At 36.5% G+C, this 20,579-nt stretch overlaps 1 protein-coding gene and 1 long non-coding RNA gene across 5 annotated transcripts in view; one reads left to right on the top strand and one right to left on the bottom strand.

The window, feature by feature from the left end:
* Nucleotides 1-20,579, top strand: part of siz (Brefeldin-resistant Arf-GEF family protein schizo) — a 77,190-nt gene that overhangs the window by 11,237 nt on the left and 45,374 nt on the right. The window contains exon 1 of one of the 4 annotated variants that reach the window (XM_086908019.1): nucleotides 15,695-15,882. The exons of the other annotated variants lie outside the window; for them this stretch is intronic. The gene's annotated coding sequence lies outside the window, so the exon portion shown is untranslated. Of the gene's footprint in view, nucleotides 1-15,694; nucleotides 15,883-20,579 lie in introns of those variants that run through there. 4 annotated transcript variants of the gene reach the window in all.
* On the bottom strand, nucleotides 15,897-19,617 carry LOC147657645 (uncharacterized). The gene is made up of 4 exons (XR_015292040.1): nucleotides 19,378-19,617; nucleotides 19,206-19,319; nucleotides 18,813-18,897; nucleotides 15,897-16,530 (listed from the first exon to the last, which is right to left on the bottom strand). It is a non-coding gene; the product is annotated as an uncharacterized LOC147657645 (long non-coding RNA).

Raw genomic sequence — 20,579 nt, 5'->3', positions numbered from 1 at the left:
TCTTCCAAGAATATTTCGCAACTTCGATGATAAAGATAATTCTGAACTTTCGTACTTTCTAATCGAATTTCTATCTTAAAATTCCTGTAATTTCTCCTTAAAAATTGAAAAAAATATCAAGGAAATATATCACAATATATGTTAAAAACACAGAGAAAGGAATAAAAATTGAAATTAAAATTCTTCTATTCCTAAAAAAGATTAAAGAACGATACAATTCGTCTAGCAAAAATCATCAATATCGATAAACCATGGAAAATTCAAAAAGAAATTAATTTCCAATGTTACAACGTTTAGAAACGTAAAAGAAGAATTTCAATAAATTCCTTTTTTTCCCTTGTAACTTACTTCAAACACTTGGCATATAATAAAACTTAATTTTCTAACATTCTATCGTTTCTCTATTTTCAAAATTTATCACACAATGTTCCTCGAATAAATACGAAGCTACGTTGAAGCTACATCGATCGATCCACATGCCGAGAAAGTAAAGATAACAAACTGATAAACCTGTGTTTTTACCTGATAGAGTAGCTTTTAAATATCCGATAGAGATTGTGCCGCGCACGGCTGTGCTTTTATCGATCACTCGACTCGCACTGTTCCACGAAAAAAAAAAAAAAAGAAAAAGAAAAAAAATGAAACCATCCGAAAACGTGAAAAGTTTCACGTGTTTCCGTTATTCCTTTGATACGGCAAAATTGTTCCAACCGTCCCCTTTTATTCGAGCACCGCGAGTGGGACAATTCGTGGAAACCGTTCGATTTTCGGTTGGCTCGTTTGTTTCTAAAATTAGTCTCGAACGATCGGACGGGCGAAGAAAGAGGAGCATGCAAAGGGTCGTGTTTACATCGTAACCGCTCAAGCGTGTATCCAAGTTTCCCCGTAGAAAACGTTTTCTCCTCTCGAGCTGGAATATAAACAGAATTGGAATCGACGCAGTGGGAGGGGAACAAGGATGATACTTTTGTTTCGATGTTTCGCGTTAAATTACTATGAATTTGCACTCGTATTTATATTTAACAAGATTACCAATCGAGGTAACAAAAATCCCTAGAATAATTATATTTACTAATATAAATATATGTGTGATAATAAAATGTAGAACTATACGACGACATACGAATGCAAAGAGTTAAAATTTAAAATATACGATCTAAAAATATTGTAAAATACGTTGCGATTAATATTGAACAGTGAAAGGAATTCGCAAAAATTCAGTGACCGAAAACGGATCCAATTGAATCGTATACAGAATACAACGCGCATGGATGTTGAAACGTTAGAGAATTTTTCGAAATCGAAGTTGGGATGAAGAATTTATTATTTTTCTTTCTGAAATATCATTAATCAGCACACTTTCGCTTAATTTCGGTGATAATATTATTGTTTTTATTGTACGCGATTTTTATCTACGAGAGATAAATGTAAATCTCTATAACTATGAGTAGGAAAGATCCGTGGTCAATGGACAATTATAAAATTAGAATTTTTGGGATAAATCTATTGGCCGAGGTGATATCCCATTATCCCGGCTGTTCTAAAGGTTAATTCGAACGGAAAGGAGAATTCGAACAGCAAACTGTCTTCCCTCTCGGGAGAGAACTGATAAGTAAGTCTTCCTAGGTTTACTTTACTCCCATAAAACACGTAATTGTACGCCAGCGGTCATTAACCCGCATCCCATTGTCTTACTAACATCGTAATACTCCTGGCCCCACTTTGTCCACCACCAGGGAAATTTTTTTCCAACCCTTGAAAATTCTTATTAAAACGTTTTACCTCGTCGATACGTTTTTCGATTTTAGAATTTGGAATGGAAACGAGATGTTATTATTTAGAAATAAAATTAGTCGCATGAATATCGCATCTCTCAGTGTCCTCGAAGTGTTCCATTTCTTTTGGATCGATGTAGGATAAAAGGAATCTTTTTTTAATCTGTAAGTGGATACATCTGGAAGAGTGTAGTTCGATTTTTAAGAGGTCGAATATATATCTTATATCTCTTTATGAACTTTCTATTTATATTTAACTTTTATTTTAAAATAAATCCGATGATAACTCGTTCAATATCGTGTGGATGAATAATTCTCAATTTTACAATTTTATTATTTCTACAATTTATATAAAATTGTCCATAAGTATCAGGCTTCAGAATCTTTAAGAACGTTCAACAACGAGCGCGAACCTTTCAACAGACTCTACAGAGAGTTGTACGAGCGTTATTTAACGTATACGTTGCGCACGCGTTTATCTACATCTTCGACCGCTCCGCATACAATTTTCTCCAAATAAAACGCCCTATACATTTGGGCAGCAACACACCGCAACATCCCCAATACGAACGAACCAATCGTTGCGAATAACCTCGCCTCACCTCACCCAACTTGAATTATTCTTGTACCGAAACCAACCCCTAAGGGGTTGAGCACGAATCTTTGAAAGAAAGAAGTTTACAAAGGGTTGCGGTACCAGTTACATAAGTCGATTTTCATATATGTATGCATGCACGCGAATACAGGGTGAGCGAAAATTTTGCAATACGTTCATTCGAAACGGTTCTTTAGGTAATATTTTTTGAATATCAGTTCGAATCAGATTCCTCGGTTAAATTAAATTTCGCCCAAAGAAAAGAAAAAAGAAACTCGATTGAAACGCAGAAGAATTATTAATTGTAGATTTTTCTGATTAGTGGTTTGGCCACTTTCTTATTCTCTATTATATTATGTAAAAATAGATCGTTAGATAAAAGCGTCGTTTCATGAAAAAACATGCAAGATACGTGTCTTGATTAAAATATCGTATAATAAATATATAGTATTGTTGCGAAGTACAATGTTTATAATAAGTATGGATAAATGCTGATATTTATGTAATATGATACGATATTACAAATTTCAAAATCTAAATTTAATTATTCCCATTAATCCTCGTCTTAAACAGAAATAAAAGAAAATTTCTTTTCTCTCCAAAGCTTCGTTTAACCTCAAAAGAAAACCTTTGCATGTAAAAATTTCATTCAACAACATACGTGTTACGAGCATTCGATTCACTTCTTATTCGCTTCAATTTAAAGACGAAATTTAATGAAATTACGTAAAAAAACGTGATGCAACACGAATTGTGCCACCCTTCGTCAAAATTATATACAGTTCTATAAATTCCATGCCACCCTGTGTGCAGTGAGCGTACAATCGAAACGAAGAGCGCGTCGCGTCCGCCTTTCTGATTCGTCGCTCGGTGCTAGGCCGGTCCGGCGGGGGAAGGGGAGTGGGGTCGTGAGAAAAGCGAAGCGCGCACCCTCCGCCGGCTCGCGTAATTACGCGCGCGTTTTAAATGCCTTTGGCCACGCGAGTCCACGGGGTCGCCGACCTTTTTTTCTTTCCCCCTTTTTCCTTTTCTTTCCCGATCCTTTCTCGATCCGTTCCCCTCCGTTTTCCCTCCTCCTCCTCCTCCTCTCCTTTTCTCCTTCGTTTATTACTATAAACGCCATCGCGAACAACGAAGCTCTCCTACGAAGCCTTTGTAGCTCGGAATTTCTATTTCCTTTTGAAACACGGCTGCGTTTGCGGGTCAGTTGGCGAATGAAAACGGATCGGAAGGCGTCGCCCGCGATAATCCGATTAAATTTCTCCCTTCGAATACGTATAACTGTAACATAATTTGTATCATAGCCACGCGAATTGTGATGATTATATATATATAGATAGATTGTACGGTAGGGTGTGTGTGTGTACGGCTCGAGAGTTAATTTGTGCAAGAGTGGGGGAATGGAGTGGAGTAGTCGTGCGATTGGCAACAGGTTGGCGAATGAACTCGTTGTTGGTGACATGATTTTTTTTCGGCAAGTTTCTTTCAACATTCGCGAACGAACAATGTTTTATTGTTCTTTTTCTAATTGCAAATTCTCTTTAATCTCTTCTTCCACGATCAATAATTATTCAACACAGAATTATACAAATTATATTACACGAAATGGCATTTTTCTTTTAGAAAATGGAAAATATATATTTTCCATCTCGTTGAAAATTGTTATACGTTTTGTTTCAATACGTTATAAATCGTTTAATACATACGTTTAATTTGAATTAATTAATTCAGAATAATCATCATTATTGCAAGAGCCATTTATATATATATATATATATATGTTAATAACCACTGTTTATCCAGCGAAGCCAATTAAAGCATTTCACATATTACACGCGATTGTACTTACTTCGAGCAACAACTGCACCATTGTTTCTATATTCCAAATTAATTTAGTCACCGTATTTATCACTAAGCAATATCTACTACTGAGTGTACATACAAGGATTCAATGTTTATTACCAATTACGCCTTCCTTACCAACAATTTGTACTTTTACGATACGTACTGATTAGTAATCTCTCGATAGCTCTTTTGCACTTTTATGTCGCCATCCTACATTTTATTATTATACGTAGAATTACATTCTAGGGACTTTTGTTATCTCGATTTTGTAACCTTCTTAAATATAAATGTGCAAAGAGTTAATATTCTCCAGCCGTCCATTCTAGAATTGTGAAAAAAAAAAAAGGAAAGCTTCCTGGAAAATGTATTTTTTTTTTTAAAACCGAGCCGAATCAACCCTCGCCATCTCCCTCGGTTAAAACTTCAATTTTGCGTCGCAAGCCGGTGCTCGAGCGAAGGCCGGCCAATGGTGGAACCGTGCGCTCGAATAAAAGGGTTAAAGCCGACGTGTACACGAGCCCGCGTAAATATTTGCGCGATTGCTCCCGCGGGAATCGCTCGAGCGAGGAGAGATGCCGAGCCATCGTTTTACCCCGCTTCTTTTCTTCGCGCGAGTGACACACGATACTGAGAGCAAACTGGGATGATATTCTGTTGCACAATGCCGCGTCGCGAGAATGGAGATTTTATTGGATCGAGGGAAAGGAAAGAGGGAAAGGTTGGGTTGGATTGTACGGATATTATCGTCGCGAGTTCGAGAAGTTGTTGGGGATAAGATTTTTCTTATTTGAGAAAGAAAAAGGTCCATGGTGTGGGGAAGGGGAAGAGAAAATAACGGAATAGTTGGAATATGATGGATGGATGGATAGTGAATGATGGATGATGATTTAATAATGGATTCTACGATTATGGGTATATTATGAGAATAATATTTATAAGTCTGATTGTATTTTATTTTATTTTTTATATTTGTGTTATATTTTTACTAACGTTTTAAGTTTAATTAGGTATGAGCACAGTTTAGTATATGTCGGATTTCTTGATACTTGAATGAATAGTATTCAGTGTTTTATCACACGAAGCATTTAATGTTTCATCAATCGATCACTTATCTAGGTTTAGATTGATAGAATTTGTTGATCTTAGCAATCCGATTAATGATCTAGTCGATAATATTCCGATTATTAATACAAATATATTTTTGTTATTAACAATATCAATATTGAATTAGAACTATAAGAATTTCTATAATAAAATTAATATATATATTATATAAGATATCCAATTTATTCGTCATTTTCTCTTTCAATTCGATAATTCAGATTCATATATTACAAATTATAGATATAATTTTGGATATCAAATCCAAGAATCCAAAAATCTAAAAGAATAACACATTGAATCCATTCAAGAAACTATATTTTTATTACACATCTTCTATTATTGAATAACATTTGTCATGGAACGAGAATCTTCCAGGTTTTAGAATATTTTTCAAATTTTTTACGATTCAAGGATATTATTAGAATTAACTGTAATCTAAAAATAATTTATATACCTTCGTGCATACGTATGAATATTGCACGCAACACTTATGATCCCATGATTGGATCATTTTTAAATCGACTTGAAAGATTAGATAATGAAAGTTATATAAAGGAAAAACAACAAGTAATTTAAAAAAATATCGTATAAAACAAAAGGATTAAAGATAGAAATTCTGAGAAAATTAAGAAATCACATTATCTTTCACGAAAACAATTATAAATATTTCTTCGTCCAAGCTTAAAACCACTTCTATCTTTCCCCTTCTCATCATTCACAAAACATCTTGTATTCTTTAAATACTTGTTATATCGCAGGAAAAAATTTTTTTATGCCCATCAGCAGATTCTATTATCTTAATCACTTATCTTACGCAAAAATAATTATAATTTTATAACAAAAATCCTCCATCTATTGCTCTCATTCCAAATTTATATTTTCACTTATTCTCTCTCTCTCCCATTATCCACAAAACCACATCTCAAGTTACTAGACAAAAACTTTTTAAACATATCAAACTCTATTTCTATCATGAACACAAGTAGAAATTACGATTCTACAAACAGATCTCATTCATCCTTCATTGCTCTAGTCTCAATTCTTCTCGAAACAACTTTTCCTTTTGTCGCTACGAACATCGCTTGTCTTCCTTTTTTAAGAAAAATTGTCACAATTTTACAAATAGATATATTCCTTTTGCTTTAATCCCCCTCAAAGCACGCATTGCAGATCGCGAGACGAGAACTTTTTCAAGTCCCATCATGTCCACGGGAACGTGGTAGGCCTTCGTTGACAAAGGGGCGTCAAATTACAACAGAGAAGGCGGCGAAGCACGACGACGACGACGAGTCTCTTTACCGTTTCCCCGGTTTCTGGCCAACTTCGCAACTATTAGGTGTGCAAATAAGTTCTTTTCCCTTTTTCTTTCCAAATTCAAAATTTTATTACGTAAATCAGGTACAAGATTACACAATTGTTTCAATCGGATAGAATTCTTCTTGCGTTTAGGTCGGATTCTCGTCGAGCGATTCCTCTAACTCACGTGATCGAACTTTCTCGATGCACCCGAACGATCGTCATCTACCAAATTAAAATTTCCGGCTTTAAATCTATGATACGACTTTTCGCACGTTCCGTAAGATACAACGTTCTCTCCCAACGCCGCACAAACCATTTCGATAGTTTCAACGACCGATCTCCTAAGTTAAAATAGCAAAAAATAAACGAATGATGCTTCTCGTACGTTTGAAATTGTTGGACTGGAAACTCTTACAGCGCTCGTCACGACTTTTCTTAAAAACAAAAGAACGCTGTTTCAGATGGCGCCACGAACTAGAAGTAATTCGAATTCGATCAGAAGTTACGATCGTGGAAAAAAGGAACTTATTTGCACACCTAATGCTATACAATATTCCGTGTTAAGAGTATCTATCCCTCAAAGGGAGGACCGTGGAGCGAGAAAGAAGCCACGATACGCGCGTTCGGTATATGTCCACGGAAGGGGAGAGAGGGAGATTCATAGGGAACAAAGGGACGTCGCGACGGCGCAGACTCGAGGTATGGGCGTCGAGACGCTTCCTCGTCCCCTCGACAGTGCCGCTCTAACGATTCACGAGTCGTGCTTTCGCCATTCAGCGTGATATACTCGATCTTCTCTGTTTCCATTTTTGAGAGATACATATATATATGTATCTAGGTACACACATGCATGCATGTGTATACATATGTATTTATTACGTTACAGTGGCTTTTCTTCGCGTGGTCGCGTATGATGGCTCTTCGTTATGCACTAGGAAAAAAGTATACGAAATAATAATTCGTGGTTGTGTAATATAATCTCTTCACGATCTATCTCAGATCAATTTCGTTTATTAAAGATAGAAAGTGATTTTCTGTTTAATTTCGCGATTATTTTTATCGTAACAATTTTTACGATATATAACATATTGAAAATTGAACACGATGAAATAAAACATAACGAAGAACAAAGGTTTCTTGGTTCAGAGCCACTGTCGCGATTATAAATATATATATGCAAAGATACGTATATAAATACACGCACATAACACAAATATAGACATAAAGAGTCTTATATAGTTTCTCATAGTCTGGCTCTCCCGTGCGTCTATCCGAACGCACACGTAGCCTCAACTGTTTCACACCTGTGCACACATGGGGCACACCTGCACGCGCGTATAGGTGTAGGCGTGCTCCTTCAACGATCCTTGCTGCCTCGCTGCCGGTAAGATCGTCACTTTCCGTCCGACTATTGTGTCTACGTGTACACTGCGTGCATACGTATTATACTCCATCATCGTGGAATCTCTTTGAAGCAAATCTCGTGACTCTGTCTATTGCATGCGAGATCGAGTTGTACACGAGAATACACGAGATGCGTGTCTGGCTGGTTGAAAGAAGAGATTGCGAGCTTTTGCGATTTATTTATTTTTTTTTTCTTTTCTTTCGCTGCTGTTTTCTTTCGATCGATGTTATTTCGATATTGTTGATCCGAGTTTTATTTGTACACGCGTTGTTAACGCGAATTTACCACGAGAGGGAAAGATTCGAAACGCGTGCAGATGGCAAATAGTCGCGGCGTTTGCCAATGTTTGTCAACGTTTGAGGTAATGCCGGGGTGGGTCAAAGGGAATTCGCTGCTTGCTTGCTTGCTTGTTTGCTTGCATTGGATAATGCTATTGTTGTTGCCAGAAGAACTTTATTCTTCTCTCTAATTCTATTTTTTATCATTTTTCTTTTCCAATTCGACGAGAGAAAAATTTATTATTTCTTGAGAATAGAAGAGCTTCTTGGATTTATAGCTCTTAGTAAATATCCGATTATTTTGGATTATAGCGAAAACTTTGTGAAATCGAAATGATTAGCAGAGTTATTCGATTCAATAGTTGATTTTTAATTCTTACATTTTGTATTCTTCGTTAAATAATTTAACCTCAATAAACCGGTTATATAAAATAATTTTGATATCTTTGGCATTGTCATGATACCATCGATACTTGATACGATACGCATCGATCGCGTATCGCGCATACTCTTCGATACGAATCGATAATTATTTGAATCGCTCGAGAAATATATTAGGATATTTAACTTGCGTGTGCAATGCAAGGATGTATATCGAAGATGGTGTATTGATAGCTTGATAATCGAATCCTTGGGACGCGATTTACATACAGATTCGAAATGGATTGGACTAATTGCGTGTTCGGGTATGGGTAAGATTGGCGATTCGACGAATTGGAAATTCGAAGAGGAGGAAATCGTAGTTCTGGAAAAGCGAGAATGGATATTGTAAGGCCATTTATATTTTTCTACCGTTTTTGCATCCGATATTTACTCGTTCGAGTGATCAATTAATTTTAGGAACCAAAATAGTTACTTTAAATAACGTTTCTTAACGTTTGGCCATTCTGTTCAAGCTTCGTTGTAAAAGAGTACATTCAGTATCTCAGAATGGGAAGAAATGAAATTAAACGGAAATTATCCCCGACCTTAAAACTCGTTAACACTCGAATTATATTATCGGTTTATTATTTTATACGGTTTTACAACGAATTACATCCTCGTTTCTCGAAAATAAACGACTATCGTCTTCAACAATGTATTAACGTAGTTAGTGTCGACTCGATAATACACGCAACAGTAGAGTACTTAATTCAGCATTTTAATACAACCTGTTACCAGGATAATTAATTAGAAAGTAAGACGATGATTAACAACAAGACTTGAGAGAGAATTGTCAAGATTCGCTTCTTCTTCTGTTCTGAGGGTAAAATTTTCTCGCGCTCGATTATTTTGATAGTTTATATCATCGTTGTCACGCGTTTATTAAAAATTATTCTCGAGAATTTCACATTTTCAGTAAGGAAAAGAAAAGAAACTTGGAAACCAAATAGAAGAGTTTCGAATATTTACTTCGACGCAATAATATTTAGGATGGGACGAAACTTGTAGTCCGTTACGAAATAAGATCTCGCCGCGCTCCCCATTGGACGGCACACCATTAAATTAGGAGATAAAGAACAAACACGCGATCGTCGGTTAGCCAATTGGCGGTGTGCGGTAGCCTAACGAAGTGTGCAAAAAATTTGAACGATGCGTTAAGGTAAATACGAGATGAGTTTCACTTCTCGGGGAGCTTTCGAACGAATCGCTCTCCTTCAGGAGCTCTTTCCCCTCTCTCTCCTCCTCCCTCCTTTTCCCTTCTTATTCGAGCGTTTCTTACTTTCCTTCGCGTGCCAGCAATCGCATGTAAAACCGTTGACCGACCATTATTTACTTTAACAGCGATTCTCTCGAAAATTTCCAATTTTCTTTTTTCTTTTTTTTTTTAAACGCTTTTTTTTTAAATAAAGGAAGAAGGAACGTTAGATTTCTCATTTAGAATTTCGAATTGTTTTTCTTTTTTTTATCAGAAAGGAGGAAAGAAAGTGGTAGTTTTTGAGCAAACAAGGTGGAAATCCTCGGAAGTTTCGGTTATTCGATCGCGAATGAAATTTATTTATGATAACGATATCGCTGTGTTCGAGGAAAAAGAAAAATATATCTCCAGTCAGCTTTGATGTATATCAAATAATCGTGTAAACGATAAGAACGAACGACTTTATTTGTCCTCAGTAGCTTTTCTTTATTCTTTTGCGTCATTTGTCAAATATTTTTGCATAAACGATGATTCTTCTATTCTGTTTTTTTTTTAATTATCGACTTGTTATAATTGCATACGCGTGTCGACTTGTATTCGCTGAATCATTGAACGAATTCAGGACTATAATTCGTACAATTTTGAATATGCAAATGAATTAATATCACAGCTTATACCGCATTAACAATAATATTTATAGGATAAAGAAAATTAAATTATAAATCTTATTATAAGTCTATTTTGAAAAATGAAAAGAAAATGGATAAAGCAAGAAGAATTTCACGATTTATACGTAGCGTATTAATTATCGAAATTAATTATTTTTAATTATATAGCGAAAGTGTATTCGAATGAACGAGGGGTCGTTTTATCATCTTTTCAAAGGCTCCGTATTTCCAACTTGCCTCTAAAATAAGCACTGAGAGAAAGCACTGTTTATCGAAGAGTTTCTCGCAGAAACGGAAGAGTTTCTTTCGCAACGTGAAGCAGTGTTGTTGACGAGTATCTCTGCTATTCTTGTTGGAAAAAATATCAACGATATTTCTGCTGAAAAGCAGCATCTTGGAATAAACACGCGTTTGTACGCATTTGGACAAATATTTTTATGCAAATTTCTTAATGATGAATAAAAAGAAATTCAATCTCCATTTATATTTCGAAATACATTTCTTTTTTTTGAAATTCAATTTTGAAAAGAAAAATCAATTTCGAAACTCGCTTCGATATGCAATTTCCATATAAAATAACGATTGGGTCGATCCAATCTCGAATGAGAAAGAAAATTATTATTCACTTGAACGTAATGTCCTCACTTGGAATACAATTGAAAAATCATAATTCAAATTCAAAGAACCGCTTGGCCATGATTTTTTTTTCCTTCCAGAATTAAATGATTCGAAAGGGTTAAAATCGGGGTCAGAGTTCGAATTCACGAACAGATTTTCCGTGCGGATGGAATTGGGACGGGAAGCATCGGTGAAGGTCCTCAAACCCCGTTGTCTTTTCCATTTTAACCGCGCAAAGCTTTCACGACTCTCCCCGAGGAGACGGTCAAATCGATCGAGAAACTCTCTTTCGCATCGTTCTTTCCATTCCATTCATCCGTTTCTTATCTTATTTCTATTTTTGAAAAAGAAAATCGGGGAAAAATGGAAATTTCGTGACGCTTTTTTAAACGATTAAACAATTTCGACGGTTGTTTAAAATTTGCCTGGATCGTTTGGTTATATAACGAGTTTTTGGTTAAAAACTGGAGATGAAATTGGATATTTTGTCGGTGGTTTCTATCGAAATATGGGATTTTATTTTAATTTTTTTTTTTTTTTCGTGGGTCGACGTGTTCGAATTGGAAATTTATTATACGGCGAATTTATTATACGATCTGTGATTAAAATAAAAATCAAATTCGAAAGTTTGAAATGGAAGATAGATCGAGATTTTATATTCGAATCTACGGATTGAAAATTAATCAAATTTACAAATTTTGATATTAGAAAATTCATCGTTTAAAATGTTTCGAGAAGAAGCTTACTTCGCTTACTTTAATTATTTTCGCAATCATCTTTCGTATACTTTCCCTTATATAAAATCTCAAACAAAAATAAAAACCGTCAAGCGTATAATAAAACATTCACCAATTTGAATAACTTTCAAACTTTTCCAACTTTTAAATACATTTTTCCAATGTAAGTAAAAGTATCTCGTCCCTCTTATTTCGTTCTTCCATTACAAATTACTCCTTCCTTCTCGTACAAAGAATATCCCTTCTTATCCCTATTTTCCTCTCCTCTTAGAAATCTCAATATTCGACAATATTCGATCGTCGCCAATCCGCGTAATCGCAAGCAAGTCGCGAGGAGAGGTGGAACGAAATCCCTCGACAGAGGGCGCGCATTATCTAACGCGGAACAGCATAGCGGCGGGAACTGGTTTATTCGTGATCGTGCCATTTAATCCACGGCGTGGGCCGTGGTTTCACCGCGAGTAAAAGGATCTCGCCCCTCGTGTTTCCACCCGTGGAAATTGTCGAAGGAGCGTGGAGAGATCAAACCGTTTTCCCTGTTAAATTTGCTTAACGAGCACGACGACAATCTTCTCGCTCCCGGTTATAATATTTTCGCGTCGTCGTTTTATTTTAACGCGTGCGTTATCGCTCGCTTCGATTATTTTCTCTAATTACGCAAAGGAGGAGAGTAAGTGCGAAAAAGGAGATAAAATATTTTTCTTGTCAAATCGAATATGATGAGATGAGTAATTTGTTGATCTTTTTCGATGAACAGATCGATGAAGATCGATTGTAACGAATCAAAAGATTTACGTTTATTTAGCTCTTCATATTTACAGTGAGTGTAAGAAATATTTGCACGTTTTATTCAAAAAAAAAAAAAAAAAAAAAAAGGAAAGAAATAAGCAATGGTAATGATATTATTTATTTTTTGAACGATCGTCGAAGCTCTTTTTCTTCTCAATTTTTTTATACTCATTGAATAAATCACTTATGAATAATTCTTACTTGAAACATTACACATTCTTTCCCTCCTTCTTGTTCTTCTTCTTCTTTCTATTATGGACGATGTTTTCGTACTTATCTCTCTTTTATGGGACCCTGTAGGATACCGTGGTCGTTTTCGACGATTGTTCGCTTCATTTCCTGCATCCTGTTGTCTCCTTGCAGCTCTATCGATCGACCATTGTCCGCGTTTTTTCTGGGAATAATAAACGGGCGCGGCCCAATTTGTTTTCAAACGTGCCTTCTGTTTTGTTCGAACTTTGTTTTAAACCTGTCTGTACAATAGATCGATTATGTTGTGCATTTCAAAATATTATTTTCGTGGACGATAGAATGGAGGAAAATTCATCAGGGATCCTGAGAAGAAACGCAATTGAAATTGGGAATTTTTTTTTTTACGCGACAACAAAACAACAAAGATTATCTTTGCACGTGTTCTGTTTGTATTTCCTTATCACTTCGAGTGTAAAAAGACGGATGTTTATCCAGAATCAAATTTTTATCAACGATGTTTGAAGAAATGGATTCGTTCCTCAAATATCAATAATGCTATATCATTTGGATATTTTTTTACTTTTTCTCGCTTATAAATTTTTTCACTTTCAAATTTTGCATAATCCAGTAACAAGATCGCGAGGAATTAGGAAGAAAGTAATTGTACAATAATTAATAATTCTTTCGTCGTTAAAATTTTTGAAATTTCTTATGTTAGACGATAGAAAGTATAACATTTTCAACTTTTTATCGTTGAAATTTTAATGGTTTAAGACACGAAATATTCCCAACTCATTGTGTGAAAGGATTTAATAATCGTCTGTTACAATAATACGCATACGTAATAGAGAAGATTCTTAAAATTTTCTGGCAACGAGAAGGAGATGGAAAATGCGACTCTCTCTTGCTGAAACTCGAAGTTTTCTTTTCCAACCCTCTGTGAAAGAAGAAAGCGTTGGAGATTTAAAATGTTATCGCGATGAAATGAAGAGTAGCCGAGTAGAAATTAGTTCGTTGGTCTCTCGAGAAGGGGAAGGGTAATTGATCGATACTTTTTCTATATGGCGGTGAAAAATTGAAAGGCGGTACGTATAGGGTTGAAAAGGTTGCTATAGGAACCGCAGGCATACCTGTGAACTTTCTATCTCATCGATATTCAATTCCCCGTCTTTGAAAAGTTCGATCGATGTAAAAAGAATCTGTACGTTTAAAAATATCAAAAATCCCTCCAACTCGAGATATCGATAATTTCAAAATTATTGCTTAAACCGATAAGAATTTGAATACTACACATCGATTAAAATATTAGAATATCGATTAATAAGAATTGAAGAATAGAAATGGGAAGATAAATTATCAAAAATCGTTTAAAATGAAAATTAGAGGTATTCGAAAACCAAAGATCAATAATAAAACTCATTGTAACACTATCACAATGCTGCATAAACTGTAATACTATCGATATCGCCTATCGAAACCGCTACAACCGCTGAATTCTTTTCAATTCGCGCACCGACTCGTTCCGTTCAATCAAGAATTCATCGCGCTCAAGAATCCTCCTCAATATATCCTTATTCACGCCTCGTCGTAATCTAGCATATAATATAACTAGATAGAAAAGCCACAGTTGGTCGGCAGAGTTCTTACCACCGTTGGTTTTACAACCGGGTAGACGTTGCCGTGGCAGAAATAACGGGGCTCTTTTTATACACACTGGTCGGGATATACCACACGCGTGTTTCAGAGACACTCTCTCTGAAACACGCGCGTGTGGCGGTGGCGCTGCCTCGCGGCCGTGGAGCGAACAAGGCGATTTCACCAACATCACCCACCGACCGTTCGACGAAATAATAGTATTTTTCTTCCTTCGCGTTTTCGATGACTGAAAAACGGTACGTTTGTTGGCGGCTATGGTTTTTTCGACGTAGGGAATGAATTTTTGACCGTTTTCGATTGATTCTTTGAATTTTGAAATTTTTCAGGTTTTCAATATTATAACGTTACGGAGGAATCCGTGCAACGCGTTTTAATACGCAATGCTCGATAGACTTATTAACGACCCACTAAAGATGTGGAATAAACATCTATCCTATTTGCATGTGTGGGATGCAAAGTATGTTGGGTTAAGGAACCGAAGGATCCTTGAAAATGTACGTGGGCTAAATTAACTGTTAATTCAATCGACTCGCGTGAATTAGCCTTGTACGTCGTTTGTTGGTATAAAATTTGAAAATCAAGCGGACGCGTAGGAAATCCCCTTTTTAATAATCGTTAATAAAATTTCCGAATCGAAAGAATAAAAGGATAGGGAAAAAAAAGGGTTGAAACGAAGGATTTCCTCCAACATTCACGTTGGCATTTTCTCCCGTTACTATTTTCGTGGCGTGCATCGTGCTATTTTCGCGGTGGCGAGTCGGAGAAAAGAGGGTTGACGACGAGGCGATAAAACGCACCCCGGACGAATCCCCCCCTCTCCTGAGGACTGTTGGGGTGGTCTCAATCAATAATGGCCGCACGTGTGCGAAGGCTGAACACGTTGTTCCCTTAGTTAAAAAGGAATGCTCCTCCTTGTAGTATCGCTCGCCTCAAGGTCGTAGTTGGAATCGAGGGAGGGGGAAGTTGGAATCGCACGTGCGCGCGACTTTTCATTCACTCGTCCTAGCGAAACGGAGAAAATCGCGGCGGAAGAGTATTCGTTTCTCGTTCTTCGCTGCGCCGCGTAAGTGTGTGTGTGTGTGTGTGTGCGCGCGCGCGCGCGCGCGCTTGGAAGATGGTGGTGGACGAGGATAATGACGGTGGATGAGGCATGATATCTTCGTGTAAACGAAGAATAATAATCGTGAAATATTATCGGACGATTGATAAATGCTCGCGTGGGCATCGCGTGGAAGGCCCACACGCCAATTTAATTTTATGCCAGTCGATCACTCGCTTACCAACCGGCTGATTCGAGATAAAGGTGAGGAGATGAAGTTTTTATTTATTTATTTATTATTATTATGTTTGATTTTTTTTTTTTTTTTTAATTTAATTTTGGATAGGTCTTTTCTTCGGGAGTTTCTTCGATTTTAAAAGAGGTATTTAAAAGATGATTCGGAAGAAATATTTCCAAGTGTTTTTTTTTTTTTTTTTAAATAAAATATTATCTCTGAAGAAAAGTCATTCAATGGAAATTAGAAAGAGAAAAAAAAGAAATAATTTTTCTTATTTGCACATTAATAACTCGATCATCCACAATCCCTTTATATCCGAATAAACGTCGTTGATCGATAAATTAATCGACTCATTCGCAACCGATCCAAACCACTTCCACTTCCATCTTCTTCGCGAATATCGACGATATTTTTGGCAGAAGCTGGCAGGGTGTCTCAGGAGCATCGTGCACTTGAAACTGTGCCAATCCTCGAAACCGAGTTCCGCTGGCTGCATAATAAAACGATCCGGGTCCCCGTGGAAAAGGGCCAATGTCAATATCTTGAATCGTACACACGCCACTTGGAACGCGCGTGGGCTCATTCAACCGCGTTCCAAACGTTTTGCAACCCCTTCCACGCGGATCAAAACAATCTGTTTACCACGTTGAAATATTTCAACGTGAAGAATTTTTCTGCAAGATATATACATCATCGTCTTTGATAAAAAATTCTCGATATGAGAATTTTTAAACGATATATATATAGTATTTTTTTGTCGTTTGGTCGAAGATGTGAAGGATATAAAAATTCTGATACAACAATACAGTAGAGATTATACAATAGAGCACAAAGTAAATAAAGATAAGTATGAATAAATGAAAAATGTACAGATACGAAATGACGCATAATCCTTAAGTTACGTGCTATCTATTAAACATAAATATTAATAGATAATAAAGAGTTTTATCGGTTCATACGATTTTTATATAACGAGTTATATTGCACTATCAAATTTCCTCGAAATAGTTTTGAAAAAAAAAAAAAAATCAATTTTCCTTCGTGGAAAATCAATTCAAATAATCCAACGATTATTCCATTCATTAACTTGTTGTAATTGTTAAAGGTAACAATCTTCTCTAATCAATTCACAAAACTTATTAATTTTGTAAATTTTTCAGAACGGTTCGAAGATGAAACGAAAAAGTGGAAAATAACGTTTGAGGAGGGGGGTGAAAGATTCTATATATATATTGGAAACTTGGCACCCCCCGCGTTGTTCGAGGGCCAACAGGGCATTATCCTAAAAATAGTCACCGAATCCAAGAAAAAACTCGATAATCTCGATGCTCTCGAAAGAATAAAGCGATCGTCAGTCGGATTTTCGATACTCGAAAATTGTCCTATTTTTCTTTTTTACATTGATCACGTGGTTTCGTAATCGGGAAACGCGGGGACAAGAAGTTTCAGGAATGGCGCTATTGATTTTTGGCTGCTCCTTTTTCGACCCCATCCGTCTGCGATTCTGTCCCCTCGAATCGTTCGCCATCGCTTCGACTGCACACACACACCCCCCTCCTCCTTCGATTCGACGTGCATTTTTATTCTCCCACGCCACGTTTCTACACAGGGGGAAATAAGTGGCTTGGAAAGAGCCACTATACGCCTTCTAATTGCGCTCTCTGAAAACAGCCGCGTGTTTGAAAAAAATTATCGTTGAAAAAAAAAACTCGATCGCGGTCTTTGATGCAACGTACTTTTGAATATATTCCCAATTCTTTGATTTTTCGATGTTTCTTCGAAGGTTATCTTGAACGTGTGGAATGGATTCGTTTATTTATTACCGATTTTCAATGAACGAATTTTATCGAGAAGAAAATAAAAGAACGATTGAAGATATATTTCAAAGATATGCAAAATACAACGATGGAAAGGAAAACAAAAGATCAAAGATTTCGAAAGATCTTTCGAAGAATCGAGGAAACGGACTGTGAATTTTCGGAAAGCAAAATTTCCAAATTTTAGAATCCATCGAATCGTTTGTATATCGAGTAATATTGGTATTTCGATATCGTATCCGTTTCAACTTCGAATATCGCATAGGCACGCTTTTGTGACGGAGTTTTGAAAAATCAACGAATCGATGTTCTTCTAATTATTTTCCAGTTATTTTAATATCTGAAACGTGAATATCGAAAAGATAAAGAAATTACGATATTTTCGTTTTACAGACACGTAAGCCGGAGGCGTTCTCGGAGGCTCGGCCGGAATTAAATTAAATTTTTGCCCCCGAATTCTCTCGGGCGTTACGTTCCATTTTTGTTTCTTTTCCCCTTTTTCGACGAAACAATCGAATCTACGCTGATTGAAGAAGTTAGCTCGGCTCGAGTATCACATCTCTGTATAAATATAACAATATACAAACACTAGAGAATTTCTTTTCTCTACGCGAAGATCGACGAACTTAAAGAAAGGAAACAACAATTTTCCATCCGGTATGATATACCGTAATTATTTCCATCGTTTATATACGTAGAAAAATTTAAAAAAAGAAAAAAAAATCTCGTTAAATTAAATAGCAGAGGAAAAAATGGAAGAGATTTTTTTTTTTTTTTGATCGAAACGAAAGCATAAATCCATAAAAATGGTTCACTCATTGGATGACTCGTGGCGATCGAAATGCACGAACGATTTGACCGGAATCGGGAGAGGAGGGGAAAAACTGGGAGCAGTCGCGTAGGAGGCGAAACAAATCGAGGAGAGACAGAGGAACGCGCGGCATGGGTGGCGTAATATTGATCGACGGAAAGAGAGAGAGAGAGAGAGAGAGAGAGAGAGAGAGAGAGAGAGAGAGAGAGAGAGAGAGCTTTATAACGCGCGTTATATACCACCCTCGCGCGCTTTGGTTGGGGTGAAACGTATATAATTTTCATGAGACCGCTGCACAACGTGTTTCCCGTCGAACGCACGAGCTTACCCGCCAATTATTTCACGGCCATTTTCTTTCTTCCTTCTCCTCCTTATAGAGTTTCTTCCCTCGAATTTCGACGAGATCTGGAAAACTGTAAAATAACATGATTACGTTTCCAAGACGAGGAATAATTTCGAGCGAATTATTATTGGAGGAGCAATGAGAAATTGAATTTGGGACGCGGATGTTTGCGAAGATTGATTATCGAGCGAGTTTTTTTTCAAGTGGGAGGAGGATCGATCAGGGGCGTGATTCGTCTATCGATGAGGATACGGTTGTATCGAGTTGTGTTAAAAAGTAATACGAGATATTGTTCCCCAACGAGGCGATGAATCATTGGGAGGCGTTGAACACGTGGCGATTTCATTTATCGAATTGACGTAAAGAAAATCCTCGTACTTTATTTCGTTAATTCCATTATATAAGATATCGATGGATTTCTTTCGATCCTCTCTTTTCTTATCCAGTTAGTTAATTCAGAATATTATTGGAAATGTTTAATTGCGTTGTCCTCTAAAACAAAACTTCTCTCGTTACAAACGAGTCAATAATAAAATTCCTCAAAACTCACCAAAATGGATCCAGAAAAACTTTTCCAATTACATCGATACCGTTTTCTCCCTCTAATATATATCAAACGCAGAGTGTATTCGTAAACTTGCAAGAAGATCGCAATTAGATACAACTCCAATAAACTTCTTCAACTTCATTTTCAAAGCATTCGAAAAAACTTCTCTTTCGAACGGTCGAACATCGTAACTAATCGTCGAGATCGCTCGTTCCTTTCACGTTGCACATTAAACGCCGAATCGCTTTTTCTTGGCCGTTTTCCCGCTCGCGAGACGATAAAGATAAGATAACGTAACGCGATATTTTTTCTTTTTTCTATATATATATGTATATATATATATTTTTCTTTCTTACCCACATTGTTAACACGCATATTCTTCGCGAACGTCGTCGCGCGCTTCGCCCTTCTCTTTCTCTCTTCATTCCTTTCTCCTTTCTCCTTTCTTCCTTCTCTTCTTTTCCTTTTTTCTTCTTTTTTTTTTATTCTCTGTTCGGTTTTTGTGTTCTTTCTGCTTCTACTCGCATGTCGTGCTTCCGGTCGATCGATGGATTTCCGGGTATAGGCCACATTCTCGGTATCATGTGTTTCCAGGACGTGTTTCAACGGAGATACAGGTAAACGAGGCGAAACGACGCCTCGCGCTTTATTTACTTTCGGGGACGAGGAATCGCGTTATCTCGCGTTCCAATTAATCGTTCAACTAATCGTTTTGAGGATAATTGTGCGACGTAAGCGCGATATAAACGATATAATCGATCAAGGTGTATCTTACAATAGTGGAAGAGGCAGTGGCAGACGAAATGTCGTTTCGTCGAAGAATTAAAGTCGAATCGATCTTTTAATTTTTAAAGGAATATCGCAATTTTAATTTTGATTTTTCCTCTTTGTTTGTTTCAGGTAAGCCCGTGAATCGAAGATATATCGTATCTACTTTGTTTAACTTTGAAGATATTAGCATATAAAGTGAGTACAACTACCGCGAACCGCGGTGAATTTATTAATAAGAGATTGCTTCACTCGTAGAGAGAGTATCGTACTGATATCGTCGTCGAGCGTCGAGTTGCAATAATTATGCATCCGTGTCGACGGTATTAATGTGATATAAGCTTAAAACAAATTCAAGATTTGTTTAGAAAGTAAAATTTAAAAATTATTTGCAACAACTTTTTTTTAAGATCGTCGAGGAATTTTTTTTTTTTTTT

Source organism: Apis florea, unplaced genomic scaffold (genome assembly GCF_048593485.1).
Source record: "Apis florea isolate Af1SG1 unplaced genomic scaffold, ASM4859348v1 contig_3036_pilon, whole genome shotgun sequence".
NCBI classification, from domain to species: Eukaryota; Metazoa; Arthropoda; class Insecta; order Hymenoptera; family Apidae; genus Apis; species Apis florea.
The sequence above is the reverse complement of the archived record's forward strand: the minus strand, read 5'-3'. Positions and strand labels throughout refer to the sequence as shown.